Source organism: Geospiza fortis, unplaced genomic scaffold (assembly GCF_000277835.1).
Source record: "Geospiza fortis unplaced genomic scaffold, GeoFor_1.0 scaffold485, whole genome shotgun sequence".
Classification (NCBI taxonomy): Eukaryota; Metazoa; Chordata; class Aves; order Passeriformes; family Thraupidae; genus Geospiza; species Geospiza fortis.
The window spans coordinates 825812-838962 of NW_005054457.1; the positions used below are offsets into that span (position 1 = coordinate 825812).

Below are 13151 nucleotides of genomic sequence, written 5' to 3' on the forward strand. Positions count from 1 at the left end.
GGGAGTGTGGGGGCAGCTGCAGGCCCTCCCTTGGAGGTGACCACATGTCCCTGATTTTCATAGCTGAGGATAGTGGCTCCTGCTTTCTGACCTGACAAACTGACAATTGTCCTGATTGTGGAATTATCCCAGTTTCCAGGGGGTGGAGGCAGGCCCAGGTGGTGCAGGTTTGTTCACCAGCATCCCCACTGCAGGGGAAAGGTCTGAGCAGGCTACAAGGTCATGACTGGACTGGAGAGGGGTTTAATAGTGGTGTTTAATGTCCAAACCATCATTTTAACGAGAGAAACACAATGGCCTCAGCCAAGCCATTGAATGTGATCCTTTGTGCTGGTGAGCATTTGTACAATGCATCTACCCCTGAATGCCCATTTGGGTTTCAGAATTATTTGGGTTGGAAACAATGCAGAAGAGTTCATTGTCCTCTGAGAGAAATGATGAAAACATCCAGAACTTTCTCCCTGCCCATATGGGAAGAGCAAACATGAGGAGTCTGTGCTACCAGATGTCTTAAAATTGAGACCATAGCCTCAAAGGTAGAGAGGGCAGACCTTGCAGGGCAGGTCATTCTCAAGCTGCCTTGGGAAATACCGGGGGGGTTATTGGGATTTATTAAAACTGGGGTTGTAAAAAGCTTGTGGTTCTTTATTTGGGACTGATAATCCTGTTGGTGTCCTGTTCTGGTCAGGCTCAGGAAGCCTCTGCAGAGCAGTGACTTTGCTGGAGCACAGGCACGTTCTGTACACTCAGATATTTGGAATTTGTTCTGTTCAGAAAGGTCTCTGCCTTTATTCCAGGTTGTGGAACAACAGATGAGTAGAAATATGCTAAAAAAGCAGGTTTAACAAATAACCAAAATGGCTTATGTTTTTCTTAGGTAAAAATCAGGAAAAAAAATAAAAACCCTGGGCTAAGACTGCCTTTTGTAATATCAGTGTATATTTTTTTTTTAAGTGGGGTTCCCTAAATTGAATAATCAGAAAAAACAACTTTGAGATTACACACACAGAACTAGGAGTTAATTTTTGCCATGTATATATTCAGTTTAAAACTAATTTCTCACTGTAAGCAATGCATTTTGTGTAATAAGGCGTTGTTTGGTGTTGAATCTGGCTGCTGCAGTCAGTCCTGTGCTCCCTTGTTCCCATGCTCTGAGAGCCATGGAGGCAGCCCTGCTCAGCCTGGCAGGGGAGGCACAGGGAGCCCCAGCAATCTCTGCATTTGATAAACCCCATGTTTGTGCAGTTTGATAAAGGGAGGTTTCCTTCCTGCCCTGGGCTTTGTCACGCTGCAGCTCAGGACTCCGGCGTGGGGATCAGAGCAGGGCTCAGCACACCAGTGTCCCCAGCCCGGTGTCCCCAGCCCCTCAGCTGGGTGAATTCACCCTCAGCAGGGTAGCTTCACCTTCAGCTGGGTGAATTCACCCTCAGCAGTGAATCCCTTGGGGTCCTTCCCCCGTGGCAAGGGGAAAATCACAGGGCAGCTGTGGCAGGGCTCCCTCTGTGCAGCAGCCTCCTCCTCCTGCTCTGCAGAACCCACGGGCACACAGCCACCCCAAACACCCAGAGTTCAGCCGCATCTGCAGAAAATCCACGGCAGGGCATGCGGAAAGTTGGCCCAGCTCTTGGTGGAAGGAAGTGGGAAGAAAGAAAATCATTAGCTGAGGCTGCCGGGGATGCGTGGACTCGAGGTCGTGTTATCTGTGGAAGTTCTCCTTGCACCCTTTCTGTTGTTTTAACCACTTCTCCCAGTAATCAGGACTTTTTCCGTGCCTGCAGACTGGGAATGGAATATTTCTGAGCTGTATTTCTGAGCTCTGGAGATGTGTCTCTGCTTTTGGCCTGGCAGTCTCCTGGGCAGGTGGCTGGGCAGGCAGGGCACTGATGGCAGTGAGATCCAAGGAGTGCCATCCCTGCAGGGCATCCAACTCCTGCTGTGTGCCCAGCTCTGAGCATGCTGTTAGGTGATGTGTTCCTCTTGCTAATGTACTCGATTTATCACTGATTCCAGTAGAGCTTGATGAGGGATGTCAGCTGGAGATTAGTCCCAGATGCCTGGGCTGACCCTGGCTTTATCAGCTGCTTTCAATACTGCAACCATGAAGCACTTGCAAGTTTGCTGGTTCCTCCCATGATTGATAGCCCAATTCTGAAGTGGCTTTCCTCCTCCTTTGTGATCCAAGAGGATAATGCCCTGCAGCTGTCCGCAGCATGAAGCTCTTGTGCTGAGCACTCTGATGCTCTGCTGGCTCCTGCCCAAGGCCAGTGTTTATTAAAATGGCACTTGTGTTCTGCAGGCCTGACCTCCCACTGCTCCACGGCTCTGCCTTTCCTCTGCTCCACGTCTCCTGAGCAGAATGCAGCAATCCCTCAGTGCCCAGGTGAGGCTGAGGTGTTTAGGAGAGGTTTAGCTGTGGGTGGGTGTGCAGAGAGGATGGGCAGAGCTGCAGGACCTGCAGCAGTCAGAGCTGCAGGACCTGTGGCAGTCAGAGCTGCAGGACCGTTGAGGAGAGGTTTAGCAGTCAGAGCCGCAGGACCTGTGGCAATCAGAGCCGCAGGACCTGCAGCAGTCAGAGCTGCAGGACCTGTGGCAGTCAGAGCTGCAGGACCTGTGGCAGTCAGCTTTCAGCACTTGGCAGAGCTGTTGGGTCATTCTGAGCCTGGTTTTGGGGAACTTTCCTGGAGCCCCTGTCAGTGCAAGGGGTGGGCTGGTGAGGGTGATCTCTCCTGCTGGCCTGGTGACCTCTTCTGCTGTGCTTGTCACTGGTTTGTCACCACGTGGGAAGGGGCTGCAGGGTGCCATCTCCCCTGCCTGTACACTGGGGTTGTTCAGAAGGTTGTGTGCACTCCGAGCACTGCAGAAGCTGTGAGGATTCTGAGGCTGATGGCATCCTTCCCATGATCAGAGCCAGGACTAGACCTGGGAATGTTTTTCCCTGAATTTTGCATCTCTCATTGTGGGTCTCACTGTGGCTGAGTCTCTTCAGACACAGCGTGTGGGGTCAGGCTGGGGGAAGGTGCTCCTTGGATCTCTAAAGTGCATTTTCATTTCAAATAAAGGAAAAATGAAAAGAAACACCAAGCCCCCTCTTCCTTTAAAGGGTGAGGGTGGAAGGGCTTGAGCTCTGTCCTGGCTTGGTCACCTCAGGAAGCCCTCTGGATGTGGTAGCTGCTGGTCCTGGTGTGTGTGGCAGGGGACAGGGGCACTGCCTGCTCTGCAAAGGGGTGAAACTGGCAGGGAAGGAGGCACCCCTTCACTCTGAGCCCTGGAATCAGCATCACCCCTGCCCTTCACTCTGAGCCCTGGAATCAGCATCACCCCTGCCCTTCACTCTGAGCCCTGGAATCAGCATCACCCCTGCCCTTCACTCTGAGCCCTGGAATCAGCATCACCCCTGCCCTTCACTCTGAGCCCTGGAATCAGCATCACCCCTGCCCTTCACTCTGAGCCCTGGAATCAGCATCACCCCTGCCCTTCACTCTGAGCCCTGGAATCAGCATCACCCCTGCCCTTCACTCTGAGCCCTGGAATCAGCATCACCCCTGCCCTTCACTCTGAGCCCTGGAATCAGCATCACCCCTGCCCTTCACTCTGAGCCCTGGAATCAGCATCACCCCTGCCCTTCACTCTGAGCCCTGGAATCAGCATCACCCCTGCCCTTCACTCTGAGCCCTGGAATCAGCATCACCCCTGCCCTTCACTCTGAGCCCTGGAATCAGCATCACCCCTGCCCTTCACTCTGAGCCCTGGAATCAGCATCACCCCTGCCCTTCACTCTGAGCCCTGGAATCAGCATCACCCCTGCTCTTCACTCTGAGCCTGCACTCAGCATCACCCCTGCTCTGCAGAGGAATGAAGCTGCAGGGAGGGAGGCACCCCTCCAGCCTGAGCCCCTGCAGTCAGCAGCACCCCTGTGCTGCTCCTCTGCTCAGCACTGCTGCTCATTTTCCCCAATCTCTTTAATCTGCCCTGAAACCAGATGCACTCAGCCTGCAGTTGTTGGATAATTCCCCATTGCAGGGGCCATGGCAGCAGTGAAATTTCACTGCTTTGGAGCTCCTAAATGTGAAAATGTGGCGCATTCCTGTGGGCATGGCCTGGCAGTGAGCACTGGGGGTGTTGTGATGCTGCTCTTTGGGTTGAGTTTTCCTTCATTTGAGTAGGGATGAGTTAAAAATCCTGCTCAGCCTGCTGGACACCCCAGCAATGCCAGTGTGCCTTTCTTTGGGGTGCTGGCCCCGAGCCAGCAGGTGAGAATTGGTTTATTTGATTTTTATCTGGTGGAGAGCTGGCTGGAGGTGACCAGGGTGGGTGAGGAGCTCTGCCCACTGCTGCATTTCTGTTTTTGTCCATGGGTTAAAGCCTGGTTTGTTGGTACCCACAAGGATTGTGTTATCTTCCTGAGGTGGCTTCATCTTTTATAAAGTGTAGGAGCAGGAATTGCCAAGGAGATCCTAAAAGTGGCAACAGCTGCATGGAGTGTAACACAGGTTTTAATTTCTTTAAAATATTTTTGTTTTGGTGTTTTTGTGGGGATTTTGGTTTTCTTTGTGAAATGGACTGGAAACCTCAACTTAGGGTGTTTAGTAGCCAATTAGTGTTTTATGGGGTATAACATAGCTCTTTTGGACATTTTTTGGTATTGGTTGTTTTGGTTGTAGGGGTCTTCTTTTGTGTTTTTATTTTGGTATTGGTTGTTTTGGTTGTTGATTTTTCTTTTTGTGTTTTTGTTTTGGTATTGGTTGTTTTGGTTGTGTGGGGTGTTTTTATGTGGTTTTATTTTGATATTGGTTGTTTTGGTTGTGGGTTTTTTCTATTTGTGTTTTTGTTTTGGTGTTGGTTGTTTTGGTTGTAGGTTTTTTGGTATTTTTGTGGGGTTTTGTTGGTTTCTTTCTCTGTGAAATGGACTGGAAACCTCAGCCTGAGGTGTTCAGCAGCCAAAACAGTGTTTTATGGGGATTTGCTAAAGCACCTTAGGAAATTGTGGCAACTGATGTGTGTTTGTAATAAAAGCTGTTGATATCTATGGAAAAGGGATGCAATGGTGTAAAAACTTGGGAAAAATGAGACTTGCTAGAGGAAAGCAGGGGTGAGTGCTACCAACAGTTTCTGAAGGCAGTATTTTAACAAATCCTACTTAGACTTTGGATAAAGGGAAAACAAACAAATGTGGAGTCTGAAGCAGCTTCTGTCCTTTCATTTTCTGCTGTAAGTTTGCGGAGCACAAACAGATTGTAGCAGGAGAAGTGTTTGCCTTGGCAGGGATTTGTTGGAGCCATGGAAGTGGCCTTGCAGCCTCCCAGTGCTCCAGGCTTTCCTAGACATGCAGATTTTATGGGTATTTTATCTATTAGCAGGATTTCCTCGCTTCTTCCCAGAGCCACGTCTGTAGGAAAATAATTTGGTGATGTTGTCCCTATAAGTTGAAGATTTTGCTGGAAGTTTGGGTCGTATGGCCCCAAAATCTCTGTTGTGTTGCTGGGGTACTTGGATTTGGGGTTTGAATGGAAATAAATGTTAATTACACGTGCAGAGAGCCCAGTGAGTGCTGTGAGCTTGGAGAGCCCAGAACAGAGCCCTGCTGTGGGGCACTGGGGGCTTCAGGCACTGCTGTGAGCTGGAGGCAAATTTGTAATTCCTACAGGAACATTTTTGTTCTGGAGCTCTGGTTGATCTCAGGTGCTGTGCCTCAAACACAGTGAGGGAAAGGAGGGGTCACTGGTTGGGAGCAAAGGGGAGGAACAAAGGGCTTCACACTCAAACACTTCCAGGGAAGGAGACTTTTCTCTCCTGGCAGATAACGGGGGGAGGAAAGGCAGTGCCCTATCATGTGAATATAGTTCTTGCCTGCCTTGTGTCACTGCGAGTTCTCAACACATCTGGGCTGAGAGCAGTTCCAGTAACATCCAAAAGAACTATTTTGGTTGGCACTCTGGGGCTGTGCTAGATGCCAGCTGGTAATGGCTCTTGGAGAGAGCCTGCCTTGAAACTGTCCCTGAGCCGTTCCCCAGAGAAATTATTCAATTAAGTACAGCTAAAATTAATGGCCATGGGTTTTGTTCAATCAAACAAAATAAGCAGCTGGAGAAGGGGAAACTTCTCAGTGTGTGCTTTTAAAATAACAACTCTTAGCTAATAACTGTGTGAGCTGGGATTGATAGCAGTGTTTGTTTTCCCAGTGTTGCTCTGGATGAGCCGCTGAGGCTTCCACAGCTGACACCCTTGGGTGGTTCTGTGTCACCTCCAGGCATTCCCCAGGCACCATCTGCTGCTCCTGGGCCTCCTTGGGAGAGGATGAAGTGTCCTGGGCTGCCCGGGGGTGTCAAAGTGTGACCCAGATACAGTCAGATATTTTAGGATGGGTGAATGCAGTGTGGAAGGGGGTGTGGGGTGGAACCAGTGGGCCCAGAGGTGTCCTTGGAGCAGGTGGCAGGGTTCTCTGTGGCAGAACAAACAGGTTCCTCTTGTGTTGGCAGCTGTTAGCCCTGAGGGCTTGGCTGGGGAGGGTGTGGGCTGCTCCTGGTTCCGAGCTGGGTCTATTCTATCCTGTTCTATTCTATTCTATTCTATTCTATTCTATTCCATTCCATTCCATTCCATTCCATTCCATTCCATTCCATCCCTACACTAAAGAATAGAAGAAAGGATTTCATCAGAAGGCTAGCAAGGAAAGGACTGAATAATAAAATCTTGTGGCTGACCAGAGTCCCAACACAGCTGGACCTGTGATTGATCACCAAGTAGAAACAATCCACATGAGACCAATCACAGATGCACCTGCCACATTCCACAGCAGCAGATAACCATTGTTTCCATTTCGTTTCTGAGGCCTCTCAGCTTCTCAGAAGGAAAAACCCTGGCAAAAGGATTTCTCATAAAATATGTCAGTGACAGAGCCCCCTGTCCAGCCATGCTGCTCTGCAACAGGGCAGGGACAGGGAGGGTGGGACGTGTCCTGGTGCCACCTGGAGCCCGAGGAGCTGCAGGGGAGGCTCTGCAGGTGAGATCCCCTCTGCTGTGTTCTCCTTTCTAACAGGAATATTCCTGCAGGAACTACAAAATTCCTAACAGAAATTGTAACAGGAATATTCCTGTAGTAATTACAAAATTCTCAACAAAAATTGTAACAGGAATATTTCCTGCAGGAATTACAAAATTCCCAACAGAAATTGTAACAGGAATATTCCTGCAGGAACTATGGAATTCCTAACAGAAATTGTGACAGGAATATTTCCTGCAGGAATTACAAAATTCCCAACAGAAATTGTAGCAGGAATATTCCTGTAGGATCCCTGTTAATTGAAAGAGCTGAAGAGCTGGAACGTGGAGGAGCAAGTTGGTGTGACCCCTTGGAGAAGTTTCGTGTTTTTGGGGTTTTTAATGCTTACAGGAAGTTCTACCAAAGGGAGATTAAATGTCCTCAGTTGAATTTGGGACGGTGCAGGGAGGAATCTTGGTGTTTGCCTGAAATGCAGAGCCCATCAGCGCAGACAGTGTTGGTATCCCATCCCTGAGGAGCAGGGAGCACAGGGGACTTGGGGTGCAGCTGAAGGGGGAGAAGCCCAGGAGGGCACTCCTGTGGTGTTTGCCTGAAATGCGGAGCCCATCAGAGCAGGGAATGCTATTATCCCATCCCTGAGGGAGCACAGGGGATTTGGGGTGCAGCTGAAGGAGGAGAAGCCCAGGAGGGCACTCCTGTGTTGCCTTTGGCTCAGGGAGCTGCACACCTCAGAGGGGTTACAAAAACCTGCCATGGCTGCAGCCAGGAGACAAATTAGGATTCCTGGCTTTGTGTTTTTTACTGCATTTTTCCTCTTTTCACTCTGCCTTGACATTACAGCTGGCACACGGTGCTGAGGTTCTTCAGGTTTCTGACGTGCTTACATCAGTTGCAATCTTCATTTCATAGCCCTGGCACTTGGAACAATGCTTTGCTTTCTTATTACCATGCAATTATGGGGTTTGGACATATAGAGGTTGGCATTCCCTGTGTGATTCATTTCTTTGGTATCCAGCTCTTCTCCTGAGGCACCAGAGACCTGAGGGAGGGAGGCAAAGCCTGCCTGGCCTCCCCTCTGGATTCCAGCCTCACTGTAATTGGGTTTGTGTTGGGATTTGAGCTCTCTGTGTTTTCCTAAGGCTGACTGGAGTCTCCCATGACTCAGTGGGACAGGCTGGGGGTGCATTACTATCATCAATAAATGCCATTGAGTGATCCATAAATTTCAATCCACGGAAAATCCCAACAATTCTAAGAAAACCTTTGGTCAGCAGCAGTACTCTGTGAACTGATCAAACCCAGGTTTGTTTCTCTCTTCCAGTGCTGGATTTCTCGTGGCCACCTCTGCTTGGCTTTTGGGTTTCTCACTCCACAGACAGAAAGGGTGCAGGTCAAAGAGGGGGTTGCCAAACCCAAATGTGACTTTTTATGCATTTTAAAGAAAACAAGCAGAAAAAAACATCAATTAGTGTAAAGTCATGTGTGCAAAACTCTAAAACCTGTTCCACTTCATGGGAAGAGATGGTCACCCTTCCCAAGGAATTCCTGAGTTAAGGAGAGGGATTTAAAAAAGGAAAAAACCACGGCCTGGCAGAGGGAGGAGAGGAGACCTGGAAGTGCCTCTGCCTTCCTGCAGGGACTGACCACTTCCCATGGGGAGTGTTGGGCTGCCTCAGCTCCTGCTGGGCTCCAGCACCTCCTGCCTGGCTGGTGGCTGGCACTGTGCACAGGGACAGGGGTGGGGACAGCTGTGACAGTGGGCTTGGGCACTGCAGCACAGGGACACACTGGGGACAGCTGTGACAGTGGGCTTGGGCACTGCAGCACAGGGACACACTGGGGACAGCTGTGACAGTGGGCTTGGGCACTGCAGCACAGGGACACACTGGGGACAGCTGTGACAGTGGGCTTGGGCACTGCAGCACAGGGACACACTGGGGACAGCTGTGACAGTGGGCTTGGGCACTGCAGCACAGGGACACACTGGGGACAGCTGTGACAGTGGGCTTGGGCACTGCAGCACAGGGACACACTGGGGACAGCTGTGACAGTGGGCTTGGGCACTGTGCACAGGGACACATTGGGGACAGCTGTGACAGTGGCTTTGGGCTGATGGAGCAGCTCCTGGCCCAGCTCACCTCCAGCACTGACCTCCAAACCTCTCCCACTTGGGCTGTGCTGGAGTGACTGAGTTTAGTGCTGGGCTTGGGCGCTGGGTTTTATCTTCTGCTTCGAGATCCTGCTTCCCTGAAAGGAGACCTGGCTGAGTGTGTGCTCTGGCTGAGTTGTGGTTGCAGGGCTGTGTTACAGGAGTGTCCTTTGGAAGGTCACCAGCAGCCAGCCTGCCTTCCCCGTCTGCTCCCTCCCTCTGCCAGCTCTCTCTCCATCCTTTTTTAGCCTCTTCCTTGCATAGCCAGCTGAATGGGAGGTGATAGAACGTGGAATTGCTAGCTTGAAGGGCAGGGGGGCTGCAGGTGGGTCAGGAAAGGAACCTGAGGAGTGCCAGTGCTCTGAGAAATTCCTTAGCCATGGATTACTTGGTGCCCACCTTAGAAATCCAGGGCTAATTTTCAACTTTGCCTTATCCAATACAGATTTCCTTTGGAGTGGGGAGAAATATTTCATTTACAGGGAGGTTGAGCACTGCTCTGTGCTTGGGTGTCACCACAACAGGGGATCTGTGGGTGCAGGGAATGGATGGATGGATGGATGGATGGATGGATGGATGGATGGATGTTTCTCTTCTGGGGAACCTGCTGGGCTGGATTTCTGTTGAGCTGGGAGTGGGGTCAGAACCTGCTTATGCTTCTTCCCTGTTCCAGCTGCTCAGACCTCCAGGTCTTGCCATGAGCCCTCCAGAATTCCCCAGGTCCCAGCTGAGACATCAAAGGGCTGGGTGCTTGTTGAGCTGTGGGTGAAGTGCCCTGCTCCCCTGGAGCCTGACTGTGTCACAAAAAACATGTTTTACATATATATATATATATATATATGTATCTGGAGAAATGCTTCTTCCACATGTCCAGGGCAACCCTTTGGTTCAGCAAAGAGTCCTGGCAGGGGGATGGGGAAGGAGAGGCTCCACACAGAATCCCGATTGCAGTGCCTTGGGCTTTGAAATGATGACAGAAAATTTTCCTGCTCACATTTGTTCTCATTTAGCTACAGCTTGTTCACCAGGATGTTTTTCAAGGAGGGTCTGGTCCGTGCTGGCAGAGGAAAGTCTCAAATTTCCCAAGCATGCTTATCACTTTGTCCTTGACAATGATGGGAACTTGCAGCACTCTTTTGGTGGAGAGGCAAACATGAGCAGTCCTGCCCTTGCAGGCAGCATTGTCCTGCTCTTCCTGCGTGCTGAATCACGCAGGACAGATAAAGTTTCCCCAAAATGTTGTTGGCTTTGCAGATGTCAGACCTGGGAAAGCTGGGTGAAAGGGGGAGGAGAGTGAATATCTGAACTGCAAACTGAGCAAACCTTGTAGCTCAAACAGAATGCATCCCATCCCTTGGGAAAATGTGTGTTGGTGTAGGATGGACAATACTGAGTGCCATAATATTGATGAACAATGATTTTAAATATTGCAAACAACTTTAGAAATAAGGAGGGTTCGTGTCTGGCATAGAGCAGTGTTGGTGGGGTGCATGGTCAGATGCACAGGGTAAAACACAGGGGAATGGTTGATGTTTGGTAAAACACAGGGGGGTGATTGATATTTGGTAAAGCACACGGGGTGGTTGATGTTTGGTAAAGCACAAGGGAATGGTTGATATTTGGTAAAACACAGGGGAGTGGTTGATATTTGGTAAAACGCAGGGGAATGGTTGATGTTTGGTAAAACACAGAGAAGTGGTTTATATTTGGTAAAACACAGAGAAGTGGTTTATATTTGGTAAAACACAAGGGGTGGTTGATGTTTGGTAAAACACAGAGAAGTGGTTGATATTTGGTAAAACACAGGGGAGTGGTTTATATTTGGTAAAACACAGGGGAGTGGTTTATATTTGGTAAAACACAGGGAGTGGTTGATGCTGCCCTCCCTTCCTGGGGATTCAGGGATGGTTTGGGCTGCAGGGCAGGAATCAGGAGCTCAGGCTTTAGGAAAGCTGTGTGTTTTCAAAGCCCAGGGCTTTTAGATGCTGATATCATTTTACATGGGGATTCACTGGAGATGACAGAGTGTTGGTGGAGCGGATGGGATCATGCACTGCAAGGATGGTGCTCAAATGTCTCATCTCTCCGGGAGAGCAAAACCTCCGTGCTCCGTGTGCCTTGGACATTTCCTTCATGCTGCAGAACTTTGATAATTTTATGTGGTTTTTGTTATCTCTGTGTACAATCAGCCTGGTTTTGTCTCTATTTGATACAGTGCTTGTTCCTTGATAAGACTGAGAACATAAACACCCTCCCTAATGAACATCTGGGACCTGAGGGAACAGCTGGAGCTGTGTCAGGAGAGGTTTGGGTTGGATTTAGGGAAAGGTTCTCCCCAGAGGGTGCTGGCACTGCCCAGGCTCCCCAGGGAATGGGCACGGCCCCGAGGCTGCCAGAGCTCCAGGAGCCTTTGGGCAGGGTGGGGTTTTTGGGGGGTCTGGGCTGGGTGATCCTGGGGGTCCCTCTGAGCTCAGGAGTTTCTGTGATCTGCTCTGGGAAGGTGAATGGTGCAGAAAACCATTCCCATTGTGTCACAGGGGTGACAGCAGGGCAGCTGCAAGAGCTAATGTCACACCCTGGCACTGCTCTTGTAAGGACAGGGGCTCCCTGTGCCACAGGGAACTTTGGGAAGCACAAGGAATGCCCTCTCTCTTCACTGTCATCACTTTTCCCTTGTGGAGACAGCTGGGAAATCTGTTTGAAGGAATACAGTCAAACCAATAAAGGCTTCATAATAAAGGCCATGTCCTGATGGATTGTGTTCTTTTAATGTTCTTTAACCCTCTGCCATCACCCATTCGGGGTTTGATCCATACATTTGGGCAGGATGTCACTTTGTCTGCTGTGTGCTCTGACTTCTGCTTTGCTTGGTTCCCTCAGGGCAGGGCTGCAGTGCCAGGACCTGCTGGGGTACGAGGGCACAGCCACTGTCCCTAAGCCTGGCCCAAAGGCAGGCAGGGCTTACAGAGACCAGGCACAGCCACTGTCCCTAAGCCTGGCCCAAAGGCAGGCAGGGCTTACAGAGACCAGGCACAGCCACTGTCCCTAAGCCTGGCCCAAAGGCAGGCAGGGCTTACAGAGACCAGGCACAGGCACTGTCCCTAAGTCTGGCTCAGAGGCAGGCAGGGCTTACAGAGACCAGGATCAGTAGTGGGCAGGGTGCTGAAGTGGAACCAGAGCGAGAGGCTGTGCAGCAGCACTCAGGGCTTGGCTGCTGTCCTCTCCTGATCTGTCGTGCACAGAGGAAGCCTCTCCTACCTGCAGGGCTGAGGGCAGCCAGACCTGGTGTGTGCAGGCTCCAGGAGCACTTGCTGTGTGTTCCAGGGCAATCAGACCGTAACAGGCACTGAGAGGGAAATTTACTGCCTGAATGTGGCTTTTCACTTTGAGCCATCCCATCGAGCACTCTCAGTGTCAGCCTTGTACCAGCTCTGCTTGCCATGACAAAATTAAAGCCATCAGTTACAGGAGGTTGAGGGTGGCTTCGCTTCAAGTTTTCCTTTCTCCTCTCTTAAAGTTTGATGTAGGGGAAGCTTTGCCTGCTTTCCTTTTCCCAGAGGACTTTCTGGGCTGCAGGGAGAGCTGCCAGCCCCACAGCTCCAGGAGGGAACCAAGACAGGGTTTGTCACCTCAGTGGTGGCATGGTCAGGGCTGCACTGGGTGCTCCCAGAAGCCTTTATGAAGCTGGTGGATGTGGTTTAGTGATGGTGCCATGACCAAGGGTTGAGATGCTGTTCCAGGGACTGAAATTCAGATTTCCTATAGCACAGGCACTAATCCCCTCACTTTGGCTCACCTCAGCTTTGTGGCTGCCACCATCCTGTCCTCCCTGCCCTCCTAGCTGTTTCAGGATGTATTTTTTCCTCGACTTCAGGTTGTACTTTCTCCTCCACTCCAGCAGTGGAGCACTGGGCTGAATCTGCAGTCTCTGGTGTGCTGTCTCCCAGGATTTGGACCTTTCAGTGATGTGGGTGCTGGTGTGTCCCGCTAGGGGATGCAGCT

At 50.5% G+C, this 13151-nt stretch overlaps 1 protein-coding gene across 1 annotated transcript in view; it reads left to right on the forward strand.

Annotated features, from left to right (window-relative positions):
* Positions 1-13151, forward strand: part of STX8 (syntaxin 8) — a 77376-nt gene that overhangs the window by 38113 nt on the left and 26112 nt on the right. The window lies entirely within an intron of this gene.